This window comes from Diorhabda carinulata, chromosome 2, assembly GCF_026250575.1.
Source record: "Diorhabda carinulata isolate Delta chromosome 2, icDioCari1.1, whole genome shotgun sequence".
Lineage (NCBI taxonomy): Eukaryota > Metazoa > Arthropoda > Insecta > Coleoptera > Chrysomelidae > Diorhabda > Diorhabda carinulata.
Genome location: NC_079461.1, coordinates 27500722 through 27521913, shown reverse-complemented (window position 1 = coordinate 27521913; position 21192 = coordinate 27500722). Strand labels below are relative to the sequence as shown.

At 31.5% G+C, this 21192-nt stretch overlaps 1 protein-coding gene across 8 annotated transcripts in view; it reads right to left on the bottom strand.

Annotated features, from left to right (window-relative positions):
• LOC130904175 (dipeptidyl aminopeptidase-like protein 6) overlaps positions 1-21192 on the bottom strand; it is a 214741-nt gene that overhangs the window by 94868 nt on the left and 98681 nt on the right. Inside the window, exon 1 of one of the 8 annotated variants that reach the window (XM_057816782.1) lies at positions 2681-2816. The exons of the other annotated variants lie outside the window; for them this stretch is intronic. The gene's annotated coding sequence lies outside the window, so the exon portion shown is untranslated. Of the gene's footprint in view, positions 1-2680; positions 2817-21192 lie in introns of those variants that run through there. 8 annotated transcript variants of the gene reach the window in all.

The window sequence follows — 21192 nt, the reverse complement described above, 5'->3', positions numbered from 1 at the left end:
AACTGGTATGGTATGAATTGTAATAATAAAAATTAAAATCAGAGACCAATGGAATGTAGCCCAAAAGAAAGGTAGAAAGTTCAAGTATAAAAAGACATCGAGAAATTATTATTCGAAAAACTAGACTCAAAATCAACAATAGGAGAGAATGAATCAGAATAACGAAAAAAGCTATGAAAATTTATATCAAAATGAAAAATGAGGATCTTGAGAAGTCGTGGTGGGTAATTCACAATAAAAGATTCGCAGAGCTCCAAGAAGTGGCTAATTTCCACTGGGAATGTATCGGCGATATAAATGATATAATTTTTTGTGCAACATTTTCACTGGAATCAATTTTTGATATTTGTTTATTCAAGATCGACTTTGATATTTTTGAAAGTTAGTTTAATTCCAACTTTTTTAGTTGTTCATTTCCCCCCAATCCTTCAAATATCTGCAAAATAAAGTTATTTATCTACCGTTTGATCCTATATAAAAATATGGGCTAGAGAATAGATTTTTCTAAATGTATAGTGCTTCAATTTTTCAAAAATAAAGCAAAGCAAAAATAGCAAATCATTTGTTCACTATGTATAACTGAAAATAATAAATATAAAAGTATTATCAATATCTAAGTTACAGTCATTTATTTGACCATAGAAGTCATTAATAATGATTTTTTTGTAAGTTATGAGCATAATTTTGATTCCATTTTTGTACGAACCTATACGCACTCTATAGTAAGAATAAATTAATTGCTCCAATTGCTGTTGGAAGACGATTTTAATGAATGAATAGAACCATATTGAGAGATGCTTTGGAGTTTTCGAATACTAATGAGGCTCTTAAGCAATTTTTATCAATATTTTATTTTCCACTAAAATATTCAATTCATTAAATAATCATTTAGGTCTATTTTTTCCCATTTATTTTGTTGCAGCTAGTTGTAGTAGCCCATTTGTCATCTGTTTCAAATTGCTATAAAAATTCTTCACAAGATAGATAGTATACTCTTCAGAATTATTAATGGGAAGTATCTCATACCACCTACCTAAGTAGGGTATTTTCCTTGGGGATATTATTTATATAAGAACGTATAACCATTGTTCAACTAGACAATATATATAAACAACCGTTTTCTATCTAAGAAAGAATTATAATTTTACAAAAATTATTATTTACATCTCCAAAATGAGTACAAACGGATATTATAATCGAATTGGTGCACAAAACATCTTTATCATATGTACAGGGGCTTCCTCAGCAGTCTAGTGAATAAGACATGAGAGTTATGCCGGTACCACACGATGCGTCTAATGCTTCCAACGTTATACGGTGGTATACGCAACATGTGGTCGGAGTCTGCATGTCATTCGACGAATATTTTGCTTCCAACGTTGGCATTGGAAGGCTGGCTATGAAAAGTTGTTTTTTTTTGACCCGTGTCTAATGAGTACCCAACATTGGAACAAAGCTAGAACCCCCACTTGTGGCACAATAACACACATTTCTTGTGCGTGAATGCTATGTGTTTTATATGGAAAACCATAGTTTCTAGCATCATCTAGTTTATTTTAAAAGAATTTATATCTGATGTTTGCTATTCATCACTTTTTTGCCAGGTTTTCATTTCTTTAGGAAATTTAGGTGAATTTTGGCGTAAACGTTGGAGGCACCGTGTAGTTGCAACACTGCACTTAACTTTCCTTGTTCAGCCGTTCGTTGGAACGCGAATGTTGGCGCAAACGTACGTGTAGTACCGGCTTAAGATTAAAGGACAACATATGATCCAAATATTAATCTAGTGGTGTAAAATCAGAAAACTAATATATATGAATTCTACTCCAAATTACTTTCATAGTTGTATAGTTCTGGTACCACAGGTACCTTCTTCGTATCAGATGGGATTTATCCTACCAGTCAATAAATTTTGGGGAAATAACGTTTGTTCCGCGTAAAGTAGTTCCGTAGTTTTTTTTGTAGTTGTATTTGAAGGCAATTTAGCAAGCTATGGTTTTTTCATAACGCTTGACTCCAATTTTTATTCATAACACTTTATAGCCATTATCGTTCTTAAATCTGTTTTCTAGAAAAAAATGACAATAAGAACTTCAAGCTTAGTATAACATGCCATTCGGCTTGTTACGTCTTTCTTCAATTTTTTTGAATATTCCTTTGGTCACGTATTGTGGCACAGTAGTCACTTCTGATTTATTCATTCTAACAATCCAGTTTTTGAAGAAATTGATTTGTTATCGACCTCCCACTCCAGTTTTGTTACTCGACCTGTATGTTTATACACTCAAAAAGTATTTTAATCAAAGTAAAATTTGTGGTGAAAAGTTTTTCGAATATCTTTTTAACTTTGCTTCAACTTATCAGTACTATAATATATAGAACTCACAAAATTTCAGTTATGTTAACAATTTCATTTTGTTTTAAGCAAGTTTTGTATAATAATTTTAGTGGAAATTTGTATTATTTGGGTAACAGAACGAGTATAACAAATTTGAATAAAATGGAGCTCGTGCTGAAACACATATTTTATTTATATTTTTTTAAAATATAAATTCAGTCTCAGTAATCTTTTTTATTCTATTCGTTATGTTCCTCAAAGAAATAGAAAATACGAATTTGAACTAAAATTATTATACAAAATTTGCTTGAGTAGAGTTGAAAAGATATTTGAAAAACTTACCAGCAAATATAAAAAATATCATTACCACAATTTCACTAGATTTAATTTGATTTAAACACTTTCAAAATTTACTTTGATTTGAACACTTTTAGATTGTAGGTAGAGAACGATTTAGCAATCAAACTGGAGTTTTAATCAACTCTTCGAATGGAGTGAGAGGTCGATAACAATTCAATTTTTCCAAAAAACGAGAATGTTAGCATTAAAATAGAAGTGACTACTAAGCCACAATACGTGAACAAAGGAATTAAAAAAAAGCGAAAAAAAAAACGTAAAAAGCCAAATGGCATGTTACAATAGAAATTCTGTATATTTCAATTTTTCATATAATAAGAATCACATGTAAATTTGAAATTTTTTAATAAATAATTCATAGTGTAAAATACTAAATTCTTCTTTGAAGTTTGTCAGTTTTTTTTGAAGAATTTGCTCCATGTTTTTGCTATAAATGCTGCTAGTCGACGTCCTCGGAAATAGTTTTATCTTCGAACTCATGCACGCAGCGCACTGATCTTTCATTTTATAGAAGAATGCCATGTTGTACTTTTTAAATAGCCTTCTGCGACAAATTATTCGTGATAAATAACTTTTACTCCTTTCCATGTTAAGTCGACTTGCCCATGTTTTGCGAGAAAAGAATGTCGTCTCCGTTGATATGGTCATTATGGCACACTTTATTATGGCAGTTGAAAAAAATATGCTTCTGTGAAGCTCTACTTATGATAAATGAGTTTTAGTTCTTACAGAGGAGAAAGTTATGTAATATTCTGTCTGTCTGTCCACCTGTTTTTCCGCATGATCACAAAGCCATTGGGATGGAATTCCATTCGTTTGTAAATATTTTAGACATGTATAATCCGAAAATTGTAATCTACTTCGATGTTATTGTCTCAACTTGATTGCTTTCTAGTTTATTTGACTATTGAAATAAGTACTAAAAATTCTTTTCTTATTTTATTTTGGCAATTTTGGTCGAAAAGCGCCAGAACTAGTGACTATAGTTTAACATTCAAATTCAATATTTTAGTATAAACAAATAACGACGATCCACAGACGCTTTTACTGGGATATCATAAAATCGACTAATCCGATAGCTGAAAATAAACTTTTTTGTATATTTACTAAACAGTGGCGTTGGACTTGTACAAGTCACAAGCGTTACCGATTCATGTTCCAGAAATATAAATTATAAAGTGCATATTAATATATATAATAAATCATTTGAATTTCTAAATGTGTTCATAATATTTATGTTTGAAATTGAGGTGTAAATCATGGTTTTTAATTTATTATAAGAATGTACAAGTCCCGTTTCGTTGCTATTGGCACACCTCTACAAACGTTGAATATTATGAATATAATTTTTTTATTTTCGATTCTTGACAAGGCTCTTGACATTCTTGTGCCGTGAATTCATGTCATATTACTCGAAGCATGGCTTTCAACTTTCCCACAGGAAATGCGTGCACGTTATTTTCATTTTATGCCATAGAGTTCATAACAATGAAATATTGTTATTTTCAAAACATGATTATGTTGTTTTTGACCTTTAACACGTAGCCCCGTCTTGCTGAAATATCAAATCCTCCACAACTTCAAAGTATGTTCCATCGAGAATAACAAATATTACTTAATATTTAATTTTTATTGATATTAACAAAACTGTTCATGAAATATAATCTCTCTACTTCATTGACTGATATGATCCAAAACACATTCTTCCAGAGAAAAAATATAAAATTTGTGAACAAGATCATCTTAAATATTCGGAAGAGAAGAAGAAGATGAAGAATCAAGGGAAAAACGATTATTCCGTTGCTCTGCACAATCCAAAGAAATAAATGGAGTTTTCTTAGATTCTAAATCAAATTAGAGACATCAATTCCCTTCCAAAGAGATTCTGATTTGAGCTTATCATCAGTGCAAAATTGAGATATTTAACAATTTTTCATACGCGGCTTGTAACTTTTCGAACTGCAATGTACATACATCTCCAAGAGTCTTGGCCCCCTTTGTAAACTTTTAAGTTTGCATAAGTATAGAGACCATTTTTTTATTTTAAATTTTGTGGCACTTTATCATAAATATAAAAACAATATCGCAACAAAAAATTATTTTCGTCAGTAGATATATGAATTTTTGTAAAATATATTAGATTAAATGATTTAACTTGACAGCGAGGAGGTTTATTAAAATTTCATTGAAAATGCCGGGTAATATGATTTATGAGTTGGATCGAGCAAGAATAGTGGCCTCCCATTAAGAAGGTTTATCTTTTCACCACTTTGCACTTCGTCTGAAGGTGAGGCGGATAGTGGCCCTTTTCCAGGAAACTGGTAGCGTTGCGCGAAAACCCGTCACGGGTCGCCCCAGAGAGAGAAAGACCATCCCATAGCTAATTTCATCCGAAGAAACCGATTTATAACGGTAACGGTCTTTTGAAGTCACATTTTGCTAACATAACGAAAGGCAGTTTCGAGAAGTACCATCTGAAGCAGATTACATTGATTGAAATTAAGGACAAGAAGACCTTTTAAAGGGACCTAGACTTTCACGACGACACATAGATGCCCGTCTCTGATGGGCTCAAGAGCACAGGGACTAATGGCGTAACGTTCTTTTTCCCGACGAGTCCCGATTTAGTTTCCACAGTGATAGTCGACGGGAAAGGGTCTGGAGAGGCCTAGGTAGACAGGAAAGACTCAATTTTACCAGAGATGTTTCCTATATTATGGAGGATCCGTGATGTTTTGGGGGGTATAATGTATGGTCGTTGTACACCACTTATTGTCACTTAGCGGACAATAACAGGTACCATTTACGTTGAAAACATTATAAAACCGATAGTTCAGCACTTGCGCAATGAGTATGGAGCAAATTTCATTTTTTAAGATGATAATGCCAGACAACCTCGCACGAACATGGTACAAAACATCCTAGAGGAAGGAGATATCCAAAGAATGAATCGGCCATCAAATTTACCAAACATGAATCCCATTGAACATGTTTGGGATTTTATTGGTATATACAATCGATAAAACAACCTGTATCTCTTCAAGACCTAACCTGCTGCCGTTTAGAAGAGTGTGATAATATGGCTGACCGTGTGATCGATAACTTGAGACGCGTTGGCCAATTGATTGCAAGAAGAGGCGGTCATACGAAATAAATATTTATTTTTTTTATTACATGATATCTTTTCGCTCAAAATAAAAATTTTCACACAATATTTTGCACATTTTTTGTTACTTGGTTTACTGTATATTCTTTGTTACGTATATTTTTTCACTTCATATATATTGTTTTCAAACTCAAGTATAAGAATGACAACATTTTATAATTTCAAAAATACTTTTTCATCAAATTAACCAGGGAGGGCCAAGACTTTTGGAGATGTTAGTATTTTATTCCACACTTCCAAGCCCCATTTTTTTAGTTTATCACCAATTTCAATATATTCTTTATGTGTATTGATGTTACTAAAACCTTTAGGTCTCTTGACACGAAGTAAGATATTGTAAAGTAAGATCTAAATGTCGTGTATGATGTGTCTAGTACATTATTTGACTTTATGTTCTTTCCATTGCGTTATAGCCGTGGTTAACCAAAACTAACATTTATTTCAACTTGTTGTGACAGCAAACCTTCCAAAATTAAATATTGAGTCAATTAATGATAGCAAATATAATCACAAATGAATAAGAAGTCCTTTTTTCTACTAAAAACGAGAAGAAAACTAGTAATATCAATTACACCAAACTCATGGTTCATACAATATACTCGTTGGATTGTGGGCGGCCAGGAACCCTCTATAGGCCCGTCGACCTTCACTTGAAATTACCAAAGACCGATATCCTTGGAAACATCAAATTTTTTTTAACGTTATTAAACAAACTATGAGGCTTGCCCAAGAGTTTGACCCTCGAACGTGTATGTACTGGGTACTCATCGATGACATGGTTTCAAGTTTCTTCCTACATTCACCAGCAAGATTATTCCACAGAGCCTCTATTGTAAGCAGACTGCTGAGTGATGTGATGGCAACATTTTTGGCTACATCAAAAATGGGTTCTAGGTCAAATGGTGAATCTGGCAAGCAAGTTTACGGTAGGAAAATGAGCTGGGTTTTGCACCCATCACTCACAATTTTTGGTAGGATCTTTTCACCCTCCAGTACAAGCCTAAAGGAAACCTAACTAAAAAAAAACTGAACTTGCGAGATATTACATGAATTCATCAACTGAGCTCCATCTATACATACTTGTGTTAAGAATTATTGCACCAAGAGCTAGAAACTCAGAACTCAGAACTCATTAAATAATTATGTATAATAACTTAGGTGTAATCGGTTTACTTATTATACTGTTCTCGAAGCTTAAGAAATATCGAATGTTCTTTTTACAACTTCATATAACAGTTTACGTAGTGTTTTCCACAAACATACATCAATTATTATTGTTTCCGAGCGCTATACTGCATGTTTATAAATTCTCATGAAACACATTTATGTACAAATGTCACGGATATCATAATATCATGAAAATGTCATAAACGCCACGTTTTAATTTCCCCCTGTTGCTGATAGTCAAAAAAGTATCACATGGAACATAAATCGGCCGTACATGGTACACCAAAACAATTGTTTTCATGTGAAAAATAGACATTTGTGTTGTCCAGAAAAATGTTATTGCAGCGGAATATTATACGTAGGAAGGGTTTTCCGATGAAATTTCCGAGTTAATTTTAATTTTTACACTGAATGTAAGTATGTTTATTTTATGCATTTAAGGTTATGAATACTTTTACAAAACATAATGTAGATACTACCTGTTATCTTTTCCACTTGAGTTTGCACTTCACAAAATAATTGATAGGTTTTACCATGAATTTTTGAAAAATAATCAGAAATCGATTTGCAACACAACTGTCAGTTTTAATGCCGGGACCGGCATATTCCTAATTGAATTTATCTTATTGTTACAGTTGTGTTAGTCTTACAAATATATAGTTTCATTAATAAATAAACTCGATAATGTTTCAAAAATTTCCCTAATTAAAATTAACAGATGTGAAATATTTAATTTGTATCAGGTTTTAACGATTTTTTTGAAGAAAAACTGTGTTTCATATTTTGGTTTGCAAATTTCGGTGTAAAATAAATATGCAGTCTGATATGGAGTCTTAAAAAATATTTATGAGAAAGCTCTCCAGAAGGATGCATAAAAGGCACATTTGTATCCAGTTCTGTGACAACTGAATTTATTAAAATTTCTACATTTCAGAATTTCCCATAAAGATAAAATAAGACTTATCGCTGATTTCCATCGATACATAATACTATTTATACATTTTTCTGCTATATTGTTTTGTTTTACTTCCGTTAATTTAATTAACTTTAAATTATCTAACGACCATCTTATTTCTTCAAAAAATTGTAATTGTTTCTTTGTGCCCATGAATGCGTTGAAGTTGCAAGAATTTAGCAAATCAAATGTTGTATTGTTTATAAAAAATTTGTAGAAATCGTTTCTTCTTGAGACAAAACCTTAAAAACTATGTACAGTTCTTCCAATATCAATTGCAGAAGACAGTTATGTGAGAAACAATTAATATTTCATAAACATGCACGGCTCTCATACCAAATTAAGAAATGAGAAATAATGTTTAATCCCCGTATAAAATTCGATAAATATCTAACAAACCGTCAGTCTACGTGGACCCATCGTCTCCAATGAAAACATCGGATCTTGAACATAAATGCATTTCTATTGGCCACAATTTCTTCTAAATATTCCTGCCAGACATTGGCGTCGCTTGGCGAGATTAATTTAATTAGTAGATTTCTTTAAATAGGGGCGTTCTTCAGACTATGGCCGAATGAAGACAATGAAATTGCACAGTGTAGTGAGAATAAAGACGGCAAGTTATTTTAAATATATTCGAATGTTTAAAAAACGAAAATATTCAGCAATCTGATGATGCAATCAAAATAAGAATTGCTGAATCAACTGGAGTAAACAAATTTTCCATTTATCGATTAGTCAAGAAAGTGGTTGCTGTGGATCATTCACAGAAACGGAAAACATGTAAAAAAACTGAAATCAGTTGACAAAGCCTTTCAAGATTTTATACGTAGGACAATTTATAGTTTATATAAGAACAGGGCTGCCATACCAGTTTAGAATCATTGCGTCAAGTTTTTTCAGCATGTGTTTTTAAATACAAAAAACTGATTAAACAGATGGCAATAACCGAATCGTAAAGGATCATTCGATTGCGACAAGATGATTTGCTTCAAATAAAAGACTAACGAAGTTCTAATGGACATATAATTTATCTAGATGGAACATGGTTTGACAGTCACGATGTAGTGAATTTCGGATGGCTTGACAATAGTAAAAACTGCTGTTTGAATGGTTCATGTTCTAAAGGTAAAAGCATTAAAATAGTACACGCTGGAAGCAAAGACAGTTTCGTGCCTAGTGCTTTATTAATATCTGTTAAAAAAATTAAAAACTGTGCAGCTGATTATCATGAAAATATGACAGCACAATGATTTGAAAAGTGGTTTAAAGAATAGCTTTTACCTAACATTCCACCATAAGCATTAATCGTTTTGGACAACGCATTCTACCACTCGTGGCATTTCCATGCCTACCAAATAACAGTAGTAGTAACAAAACTCAAATTTTAGCATTTATGTCTAAAAAAATATTCCTACTCCTGTCAGTGATCGTAAAAAAGGCCCAACAAACAAGAAATTGCTTACTATTATTAAAGGAAATTTATTATATTTACAACCTGTGCAGGGTCATACTCTTCTCAGACCACCCCCTTACTATTGCCTGTTTAACCCCATAGAGTTAATATGGGCAAACGTAAAATCAGATTTACGAAAATGTAATCAGTCTCCAGAACTGAGTAAAGAGGCTGTAGAACTCGTAAATAAAGTTCTAGCTGCAGACCGCGAAGAGCTTTGGAAAAACTGTGTTGGACATGTTATCAAAGAAGAAGATGGGTATGTGGTATCACCCTCTTCAGAACCCTTCATAATTCAATCAAATGATGATTCTAGTTCAGACGATTCTGACTACCATTATTATTTATAAAGGTACGTTGTAATTGAAGTTTATATGAAGAATTTATTTTCCTGTGTGGTTTTTGATTTGAAATTTCGTATCCAGATAAAAAACGAACGGGGTACAAAAAGTTCACGTCTGGTACCCTGTTTAAACCAAACGCCCTCACAGGCAGGTACATTTTACTCGTCTATTCACGTTTTATAATTTGATAATCAGTTGTAGGACTATAATTAAGTGCATCTGTTCTTTCAAGATCTTCTTAGATTCTTAACACTATCAACACTAAACAGAATAATAATAGACATTTTACTACTTTCATTCATTGTCTAAACGTTGCATGATAAAAGTATATTTGTAATAGTAATTTTGACTTTTGAAATTACAAATTCAAACTTTTAATATATAATTTCAAGTGAAGGATTTTCCATTCCCATAACGTATTAAGTTAATTTTCTACTCATTCTATTTGAATTTGAATGTGTCCGAATAATAACTCTGTCATTTAAAAATACCAATTTTGACATCTATGAAAATTTTTTAATACGATTATAGAATATTCATAATAACATTTAATATAGAATGAACATGTACATGAAATATTTTTGAATTGAAAGTATATTTACTGAGTAATTAGGTTTCATCGAAAAGTATGAATTAACAGAATTTATCCAAACTTCAATAAATAGTTATAGTGTGTCTGTAATTATTAAACTCTGATTGATTACCAAACTAAAATCTTCTTGATAAGAAAATTTTTGCAAGTCACTAAAAGCAAATTAACGAAATTCATTTGAATGCAGTGATTAACTACGTTTCCTAAAAGTGCAATTGTGCTGTAAAATTTGTTAACGCCTAACTTTTCTACTTTGAAGTGAGCCCAATTAGTTGAGCTTCAAAAACTAATTAAAAATGAGGACTACGTATAATTGTGTTTTTCTAAAGAAATTTCCAGAGCTTAATTACTAGAAATATAGCTCACTTCTATGAAAGTTAAAATTGTGAATAATATTAGCCTATTTTCATTATAAATTTATTTTTACACCTATAAATAATTATTTTTCATCCATTTCGCGAGTCATTAGAATAAATAAAATTATAACATTGAGAATTTGGAATGATTGATTTTTTCCAGAGCCAAGATTATATTAATCTTGTTATATATCATATTCCGTAATTTTCTGCTCTTTCGTTATAGTTTCCAGCATCATGATGGATCACCACAATATACATCCATTTGTTTTCGAAATGTTTTTTCATATTCTCAACTATAATAGGACAGGAATTTTCATTATTCTCCTTCATTCACTATTCCTATTGGTTGAAGATCATATTTTGTCACAAAGTATAAAATAACACTAGTTTACAAGGTTTTCATACACCAGCTAAAAGTTGTTATTTGGTTATTCATTTAGGTAGAATTATCAAAAATAAAAAACTCTGTCACGTCTGATTCAAGAAATATGTAATAAATGAAATTTATAATTTTCGTATCAATAAAAAAATTAAAATGACTGATTTCTGTTTTTTTCTGTAGCTATTTGAATGTTTTTCCCTTATAATAGACCAACAGTAATCCTGTAATCCTCTAACATGTTTTCATCCCGTTTGTAGAAAACTTTAAATCTTTATGAAAACGTTCCCCTTGTTCGTCACTTATAATTCCTAGGTTTTTAAGGAAAAAACTTAAATACGAGTGCAGAACATGAATCTTTGATGACATGTTTACTTCCATCTTCTGAAAATTTTCCAATAAATCGGTAACAATTTCTTTTTAATTCTCACTTTTTTTATTTCCCAAGAAATTTTTCACAACCATTTTAAATAATTTCCCTTCAGATTTTCTAATAACTGATAGAAGGCTTTCTAATTAAGAATCTTACATAATTTTACGGATTTGTGGGTCAATACCCTCTGTAATGTTTGAAAAGATTTTTTGTAAATAAAGCATCACTGTTTTTGTAAAGCGCCTTCACAAAATTTTTTTAAGCCCAAATTTGATGCGTGAAGGGGCTAGAGTGATGTTGTTGGGATCTACCAACAACTCATTTCCGAATAGATCATTCTTTTCTTACATGATGTTGCTTCGCCCAACAGTCCCACAAACAAAGGAAACAACAGTATCACCCTGCAGCCCCAATAACATACTGATGCTAATGAATTAATGAAAATACGCATCAGTTCATAGCTCTCTTTACAATGTTACAATGCACTACGTGTCCTATTAGTATGGACGGTTTTCTATTATCTTCTTCTTATCGTGCCGTTTCAAGTCCCCTTGACGCTGGCGATCTGCGATTTTTCTATCTTGTGCTAGTCTAAATAACTATCTTGCTTCTCTTATCCTAGTCCATCCTCTAATATTCTTCAACCAAGAGGCTTATTTCTTTCCAATTCCTCTACGACTTTCAACTTTACCCATCATAATCAACTGGAGGATACTAATTCGGCTACCACGCATTATGTGTCCCAAATAAGCTATTTTTCTGCATTTAATGTTATCCACCAACTTAAAACCGCATTTGCTTTGTTTGCATCGTTTATTTGCATAGCTGTCCACGGTATCTTGAGCATGCGTCTACATAACCACATTTCAAAAGACTCTAAGCGATTAATGGTGGATATTTATAAAGTCCATGCTTCGACATCATATAAGAAAACTGACCATATGTAACATTTGATCCTCCCTTACCGGAGTTGAAATTTTAAATTATCATTGGAGATCTCATTTTAAAAAATGTTGTATGAGCTAACTCAATACATTTTATTTCCTTATTGGAATCTAGTTGTTAGTAATGTAGCAACCAAGATATTTGAAACTAGACACTCTTTGAATCGATTGTCCGTTCACCTGTAGCTGTGTGTCATGGTACAGCAAGCGACTAAATACCATATAATTTGTTTTAAAACAGTTAATGTTCAGACCCATTTCTATTCTCTCTCTGTTAATGGTGTTTAACCACACATTACAACTTTATCGTCTACATATCTGATTGTATTTATAAGTTTACCGTTAATTTTTACTCCGTATGATAAAGATCTTATCTGAAATTGAACAGAAATGGTGAGAGTGTGCAACAATGTCTGACTCATCTTAAGATTTTATATTATTCTGTCGATTTTCCGATGATTCTTATGTCGGAACTATCAACTCCTTTTTCCCTCTTTCCATCTTTCCGTTGGTCCTGGCATTTTTGTAGTAATATATTTAGTGCAAAAAATGCTCCTCGTGTTCGTCTTGATCTTCTTCGCACTTATTTCTGATTTGAACGTGGATGATTCTTAAGATTTTTATAGTGTGACTCATGAGACTTATCAGTCTATAGTAAGTTTTGAATACGGATTTTAACCAATCTTCTGGAATTTCAGCGGTTGAATAAATATGATTTTGACTAATATTCCTTTCTTCATTTATAAGCTTTAGTATCTCTATTGGAATGTTGACAAGTCCAACAGCTTTCTTGTTTTTTACCAACTTTGTACCATGTACCACTTCTGATTTTAGTATTTCTGGTCCCTATCAAATGCCATGTTCTTCTGATCTAGAGTCATTATACAGTTCTTTGATATACACACACCAAGTTATTAGAATTTCTTCTTAATCTATGATTATATCATTTTGATCACTTTTCTGTAAAATTAAACTATATTTCGAAGAGTTTATGTTTTATCATAGTTTTGATACATTGCTTCAATCAGACTAGGGATATCAGTAAAATAACAATACCTCTTTTGAAAAATTATGAATAAACTTTGCTTCTGTTTCTGAAAAACATTACTTTTGTGTCTGATAGTAATAATTTCCGTTGTTGTAAGCTTGAACCAAGAAGCTCTGCTTCAAATCTCACCCTCTCTCATAAGACTTGGTTAATTGAATGTGTATGAGTATTTTCTTGAAGTCAGAATCAATAGAAATCGACAGGAATGATCCGAACTTTGTTACACTTTCTGCTCAACATTTTAAGTCAATCCGAAACAAGATAATTGTCGTTTGAAGCGAACGAATGAACAATAAAATATCGTCACTACGTTAGGTAGTTTGAACATTTGACTTCAGGGAGAAATTGTGACGTGATAAAATATTTCGGTTTTTAGATTTAAGGAAGTTAGATAAACATATTTATATACATTTATTTTGTGGTATAAAAGAGTTCAATTTTGTAAACTAATGTGATTGGAACAGATTCGAATATGATTGTATTTGTCAAATTATAAGGAAATAATTTCAAATTTTCACTCCATAGATACACGTTATTTTTACAACTCTCACAAATATCTTAGTTTCTTTATATCGTTATAAAGTTGAATTGGTTTTCAAATATTTGAGAAACCCCTCACATGTAATTGCAACAGCTCTGGAAACTATAAAACAATTGAGGATCTTGCTGCAATAAGGAAGGTCAAAATGTTACATTAATATACCCTTTCAAACTCTTTTATTGACAAACGTATTGTTTGTTTATTTCTCTTACGAAATAGAATTTTTCAATCAAGCTTTTACAGCTTTTAATCATTCTATTAACTTGAAATTTCCCAAACCATCTCACTATTGATGATAATAAATGATTCAATGAAATAATTGGTGGAATATTAAGTAACATTCCAAGAATTATTTATTCAGTTTTTTAGATGATACCGAATGTTATACATCTTTTAAATCAAACTTTGAAATTTCAATAATAGAAGAAAGAAATAGAAGCAACGAAAATTCATAGCTACACCTGAGCTAGCTGATAAACTCGCTAAAGCGTGGGCAGACAAGCCCTTCATGGGACCCGAATCCTTCTGTAGTAACATCTACAGAACATTGGAAAAAGCACTGGAAAATAAGGTAGATAGGAGCAAAACCAATTATTGGGACAAGCTACAGGGGCTACAAGCACAGGTGCACAGGGTCTCCTGGGAAACTATAACCAGATCTGCTGAATGTATCAACCTAAGTAAGAACAATCTACGAATACTAACAGGAGCTTTATCGGGGCAATGTCGCCTCAATAAACACCTGAAGTCGCTAGACCTAGCGGTGTTCAGATCTTGTTGTGCAGAGGACGAAACCTCTATCCACATTTTCTCGAAGTGTGAAACATTATGGATTTTTAGAGCACTACACCTGAGTGCGTATAAAATAGAAGATGAAAATCTCTGAGAATCAAAGCCATCCCACATACTAGACTTTTTAAAAGGAATGCGATTGATGGATAGATTCTTTGGGTCGCAGTGTATACGAGACTCCAAATCCATCAGTCCATATATACATATATACACTGGGACTTATTTCAAAGTGATAATGAAAACCTTGGAAAAATTAATTATATTTTCAACCCTTGAAGTTTAAATATTATTGACTTGTAAAAATTAGTTGAATAATCGATTCGTTCAGCTTTTCATTTATATGTTCTATGTTTCTATATTTTTCTTGATAAATCATTTAGATTTTAGGTTTCTTTTGATTTTAAAATTATTTCCAAAGAACAGGTGAAAATTAAGGTTTCGACCTATCAAAATATGACCTGATACCTACAACATGAAAATCAGAATAAAAATCTGTTTCAACCACAAAAATGTTTCTTTAATTACATTTCAAAAATATAATTCGTAGTTGCATTAATATTTATAAAATAGACAGCTTTGTCCCACGTTTGTTAACCATTTCTAAGAATTTCCTTTTTCTTGTATTTAAGTTGGTTTCAAGAATTTCTTAACTAGGTCGAAACGTCAATTTTTACGTATTTTTTTATCAAAACAGACCTAAAATATAGACGATTTATCAAGAGATAACTCTTATTTTGTATATGAGTTTTGTTGCTCGAATGGTTAGATAGTCATTTTACAGATAAATCGTTAGAGCTGTACAGTTTCGCATTTATGTCTTTCTATAATAGTATTTTCAAATGAATTAATTTTATTTAATAAATTTTATGACGATGTTAACATAAATCGTTAATTTGAGCCTTAAGTCAAATGAGATGTAATTCGATAGCTTAATGGCTTGTGAACTTGACTCACAATTATTTGTTTGTAGATCAAATTTTATTGGGAAAGTTGACGAAGAAGTCAATTTTCCTAAAAAAAACTTCTCCATTTCTACTCTAAAACTATTTTGAATTCCATGAAACTGAAAAAAATAAAATTAAAGACCAAAAATGACATTTTTGACAGTGTAAAAGCATATTATGACCATATAGGTACAGAAATGTGATGGAAATTTTATCATATGAAAACTATTATTTTCCAATAATCAGCTGGTTAAATTCATTGAAAAATATTTAAATTTGTGAAAAAATTGTTATTTATTGAAAAAACTTACTTTACACTTTAAATTCTGAGCGATTTAATTTTTATCTTATCACTTTATGATATCACTATATTAATTCAATCTAAGTATTATAGCCATTTTTTGGTAGTTCCAACTACCTCGCATTGTATCCATGAAAATAATAAAAAATAAACTCGATTTTTCAGCTAATTATGAGAAAGTAATATAATATTAATAGTAATATATATGATCTATTTTTCTACAAATTTTTGTACCTATATGTTTACAATATACTTTTTCAACTATATCATCATCAGTGTCTGTTATTCAAATCAGTATCAAAGACCAATCACATCAACATTTGTGTCAAAATTTTCATGTTTGTGAATGAATTTTAGTGAAGTGGGGCGTTTAAACAGAAAACTTTTTTCTCTTAAGCTTTCGTCGGCAAAAAATTACAAAATCGCGTCTGCAGTTAATAATTAGAAAATGGAAATGACAATGCAGAATTGAAAGTAGACAAATTATTACAATACGAAATACATAGTAAATACAATCATTAACACGAGCCAAGAGTCTCTTTTTCCCACAAGTACGAATTCTATCTCTTACTGCGTAAAATTAATATTCTCGCAGTAATCTTGATTTTTCGGTGGTTGAGCCTTTGACTATCATTTTCCATTAAGCTCAAATGAACAACAATATACACCCGAATAAAGCGGAGAGATTACCCGAAAGAGTCATATTATATATGAAACGCCAGCTGATGTGGGCCATATTGACCTTGGTTGCTCTACCTACTACCTAGCACTAATATAGCATACTATAATTTGACTAAAAATTTTCAGGTTCCACTAAAAGAACTCGAAGAGTTTTTTCAATAATCAGATTACATTAGATTGCGTAGGGATTCGTTTTGACTCAGCCGCTTTGAATATATATGGATATACCTAAAAAGATAATTTGTATCTCCAAAATACGTAGACTCCTTCCAAGGAAGGATATTTATTGTTCATCATTATTAGAATAAATGGAAAAAAAATTATTTGGGATATAAACAAAAATTGAACATTGAACATTGTAGAAATATGAACAAATTGCAACTGAAACGGTCCCAACGCATCTGCATTCTTTTTGCACTATCATTGGATCTGCTTTTTTTCTTATACCAATCAATTTAATCATAAGATAAAATTTTATACATAACGAGTGACTACTTTCTTGCAGCAGGATCCTCATTTCACAATGTAAAAATTCCAGCTACTGTATAATGTAAATACTACAGCTCTATAGTGTTGTTAATTTGATATCGACGAATTTTGATGTGATTAAATGTTTTATTGTTCAAGTAGTGAAAAGTTATTGTAGTTTCTCATCTACTCCATTTTATCCCATCGAAATATTTGATTTCATAGAAGTGAGCCACGAAAAAAATCTTGTGTTTAGAAAAATGACAATGTTTGATAATTATGTATAATCTTATTGTTAAGTCATTGTCATTCTTCTTTAGTATTCTATTGAAATATAGATATGTACAACCTAAGACTAGATACTAAAACTATAGTCAGTACTCATTCCTATAAAGACATACCACTAGAGATCCATTCCAAATGCACTATATGTACCTACGTAGCTTGAAAAATTACAGAACTGATAAATGCTTATTTATATTTCTTATATTCCCACGATTTTTATTACGATTTAAACTGAATTCAGCCTCCTCATTTTATTCTCATAGCAGCAAATTTTATATGAAAATTTCTGTTAATGTACCATAGATAACATGAATATAAATTTCAAAACAATGATATACTAAATGAACACCTGAAAATAGTTATTTTCCTAACAAGTGCGGAAAGTGATATTTTCCCGCACGCGACTGCAGTTGTCCCGAACGACGCGGAGCGGAGAGGCTATCAGACAAGGAGACAGCCTCAGCCCAATCTAGTTCAGCATCATAATGGATGAGATTATAAATGAGGTAAAGCAAGGTGGAAGAGGATATCGGATGGGAAACAAAGAAATAAAAATAATATATTATGCTGATTAGGCAGTGATCATCTCATAAGACGAAGATAACTCACAAAGGCCAATGTATAGGTTTGAACAAATAGCGAAAGCTTTTAACATGCAAATATCTCTGAATAGAACCAAATCCTTAACAGTATTCAGAGAGCCGAGAAGATGTAAACTCGCAATATACGATCAGAGTGTAGAACAAGTGATGTCATTCAAATATCTAGGAGCGAACATAACAAGTAATAGAAATCTAAAGAATGAAGTGGAAGTAAAAACAACAAAGGTGGCATTGGAAGATTGGAAAGGAAGAAAAACCGAGTACAACCCGACCACTAGAACGACTACCTATAAGATGTTATGAAAGCTGGTCTTCATCATCCCAGCTGCAGCTAGCAACCATTGATGCAAACACAGGACCATGTCCTAATGTACGATTAATTCTCAATTTATTCATACTAATTATAGAATTAAAGGTTTTGGTGTGGCAACTACAATATGAAACTGTTTATCTAGGTAATGAATGTATTCACCAACCAAAACAAATATTGTACAGCTAATTAATTTTTTGATTAGTTTTCCATTTCACCAAACCCATTTTAATCGAAATGAATGATAAAATTATTCATAAGTCAATAGACGCAGTCGGAGGTTCAATTTCATTAATGTATATTAATATTAATAGAAATGTGGTTATCTCCAGAGACATATTTCTAAAAGCAATATTGCAAAATTTGTTAATGGCTATATCAGATATATATAATTACTGTTATTCTAAATAGATTCATCATCATACATTATCCAATTTATTGGAAAATATGAATTTTATTCCTTTTTTTTTTAAATTCATGCCTTGACAATTGTGGATTGCCTTTTCCTTAATAGAATAGAGTAGATTAATTTCAGCTATAAAGGTGCGTTCACACAGAAAACAATGGGATAAAATAAGATAAGATAAAAATTGCATGAAAAAAAAAACATTAACCCAACCAGTACAAAATCTGAACTAGACTGCTCCTTTGTTATCAACAGTAAAATATTGGGTAGCAGATTTTAATAGAAGCTGTATGACCTGGAAAGAAAATCTACAAAGCGTTACTAGATGATTGTCGACTGAAAGTGCGCGAGCTAACAGACATAGTAGACATTTCAAAAAGTGCAGTACATCGCTTATTAACTGAAAATTTGAACACGAGAAATCTGTGCGCATGATGGGTGCCGCGTATCCTCACAATAGAACAAAAGCAGCGTCGTGAAGATGTTTCCATCGAGTGTTTGACAATGTTTCATAGAAATAAAGCCAAATACGCTGTTTCATAAGCATATATAAAAACGTGGGTCCATCACTCCATCACAACAATCAAAGTAATGGACTGGAAAGAGAGAACCGGATCCAAAAAAGGCAAATATTGTCTGTCCGTAGATAATTCTATTCCCAGACTTAAAAAAATGGCTCGGTGGTCAAAAATTTTCCAACAATGAAGAGGTGGTGCTGGCAGTTAATGGCTATTTTGAAAAGCTTGATGATTCTTATTATAAGAAGGGTATCTAACTTATTGAACATATCGTTGGGAAAACTGAATGGAGCTAAAAGGAGATTACGTTGAAAAATAAATGTATGTTTTTCCAAAATTTTGATTCGATTGAAGACATAGTTATATTCTTTTTAGGGTATTCCAAACACATAAATTTGAAGTGTTATATCCCGCCTCTATAACTTGTATTGGAGCTGTACTTCCATGTTTTTCTGATTCATGCATTTTTTTCATTGAGTTATATGGGCACAGTCAGAAATTGTTCTTATTATCAACAATCATTCCTCTTTTTTTACAGTGGGGTTCACTAGCGCACTAGCAAAATAAACAGATCTTGTGCCGAAATAGGTTATCAGATTTTCAGTATAAAATAACGAGATGAAAATTGTTTATCTTTTTCTTAAGTCATGCTATGTTAATTTCCAGTCATATCTGAGCGCCATCAGGGAGTCTCTTAAGTGAACTTTTTGAATTCATTTGTTATTATCTGTTTTGTTATGCTACCCTATTCACTACTTTTATTAGTTTCCACTATATGTTTTTATGATTGTAACTCTCTTTTTGTCCACTATTTTGCTTCACTTTACTCATTTAATTCAAATTCGTATAATGGTTTCTCTGCTCATATATCTACATCTCGTCGAATCTTGTATAGAGCCTAAACAGTGTAGTTGGTAAGGTTGTCGAAGTGCTTGATTTCCAAGACGGAGATCGGAGATTCGAATCATCCATCGAAGTTTTATTAAATGAGCCACTTACTCTTAGTGCAAAGGAGAGTAACAAACAAACTCACAAGCTCACAAATCCACATATAAGTGAAGCTTATAAAGATGTGTTAAAAATAAAGTTGTTCTTGTAACAAGATATGCGGTTAGTAACTATTTTGATGAAATTCTATTTTAGTTGCTCGAATTAAAAAAATTAGTGCCTATCCAGATCTCCAGAATCATTGCGACTAGAGTAATTTTCCTATGAATATCTAGAAAACATTGTCCGCATTAAAAAATTGATAGTTGAAATGAATTGACAAAGAAAATACTGAAAACATCCCCATATTACATAACAGCAATTGCGGAATTCCAACTTTTTATAATAGACATATGTACTGAAAAATTGAAAATGGTAGACAATTTGAACACATAATTGATTAAATTATTTATTTCTTGTCAGTTATTTTTGCAAGAAGGATGTTCCTTAAAAAATTTTTCTCAATAACTGTAGATTAAGTAGTGTATTACAGAAGAATGAATATATACAGTCGTCATATTCATATTTGTGATTTAATGGATTATAAAGAAATGAAAATATAAAGTGTATTATTTAAGAAATATTTTAATAGATTATTTTGAAGTATTGGATTTAATGAAATGTGCCGAATTAACTTCTTTGAGTTAAATGAAATTTTTCAGTTTAAAAACGTTTGAATGAAACCACGAAGTTTTATAGAGCTATTGGTGGCAGCCTCTTTTGAAACAAGCGAGTTCACCATATCATGGCTACCACCAACAAAAGTATTCACGAGGCATGCTCAAGTACAAAATACTTCAACAACGACTTAATATGGTTATTAAGATAATGAATTTTAGTGATCAACATTTCATATCAACGCTGTTTTCCATTAGCAGA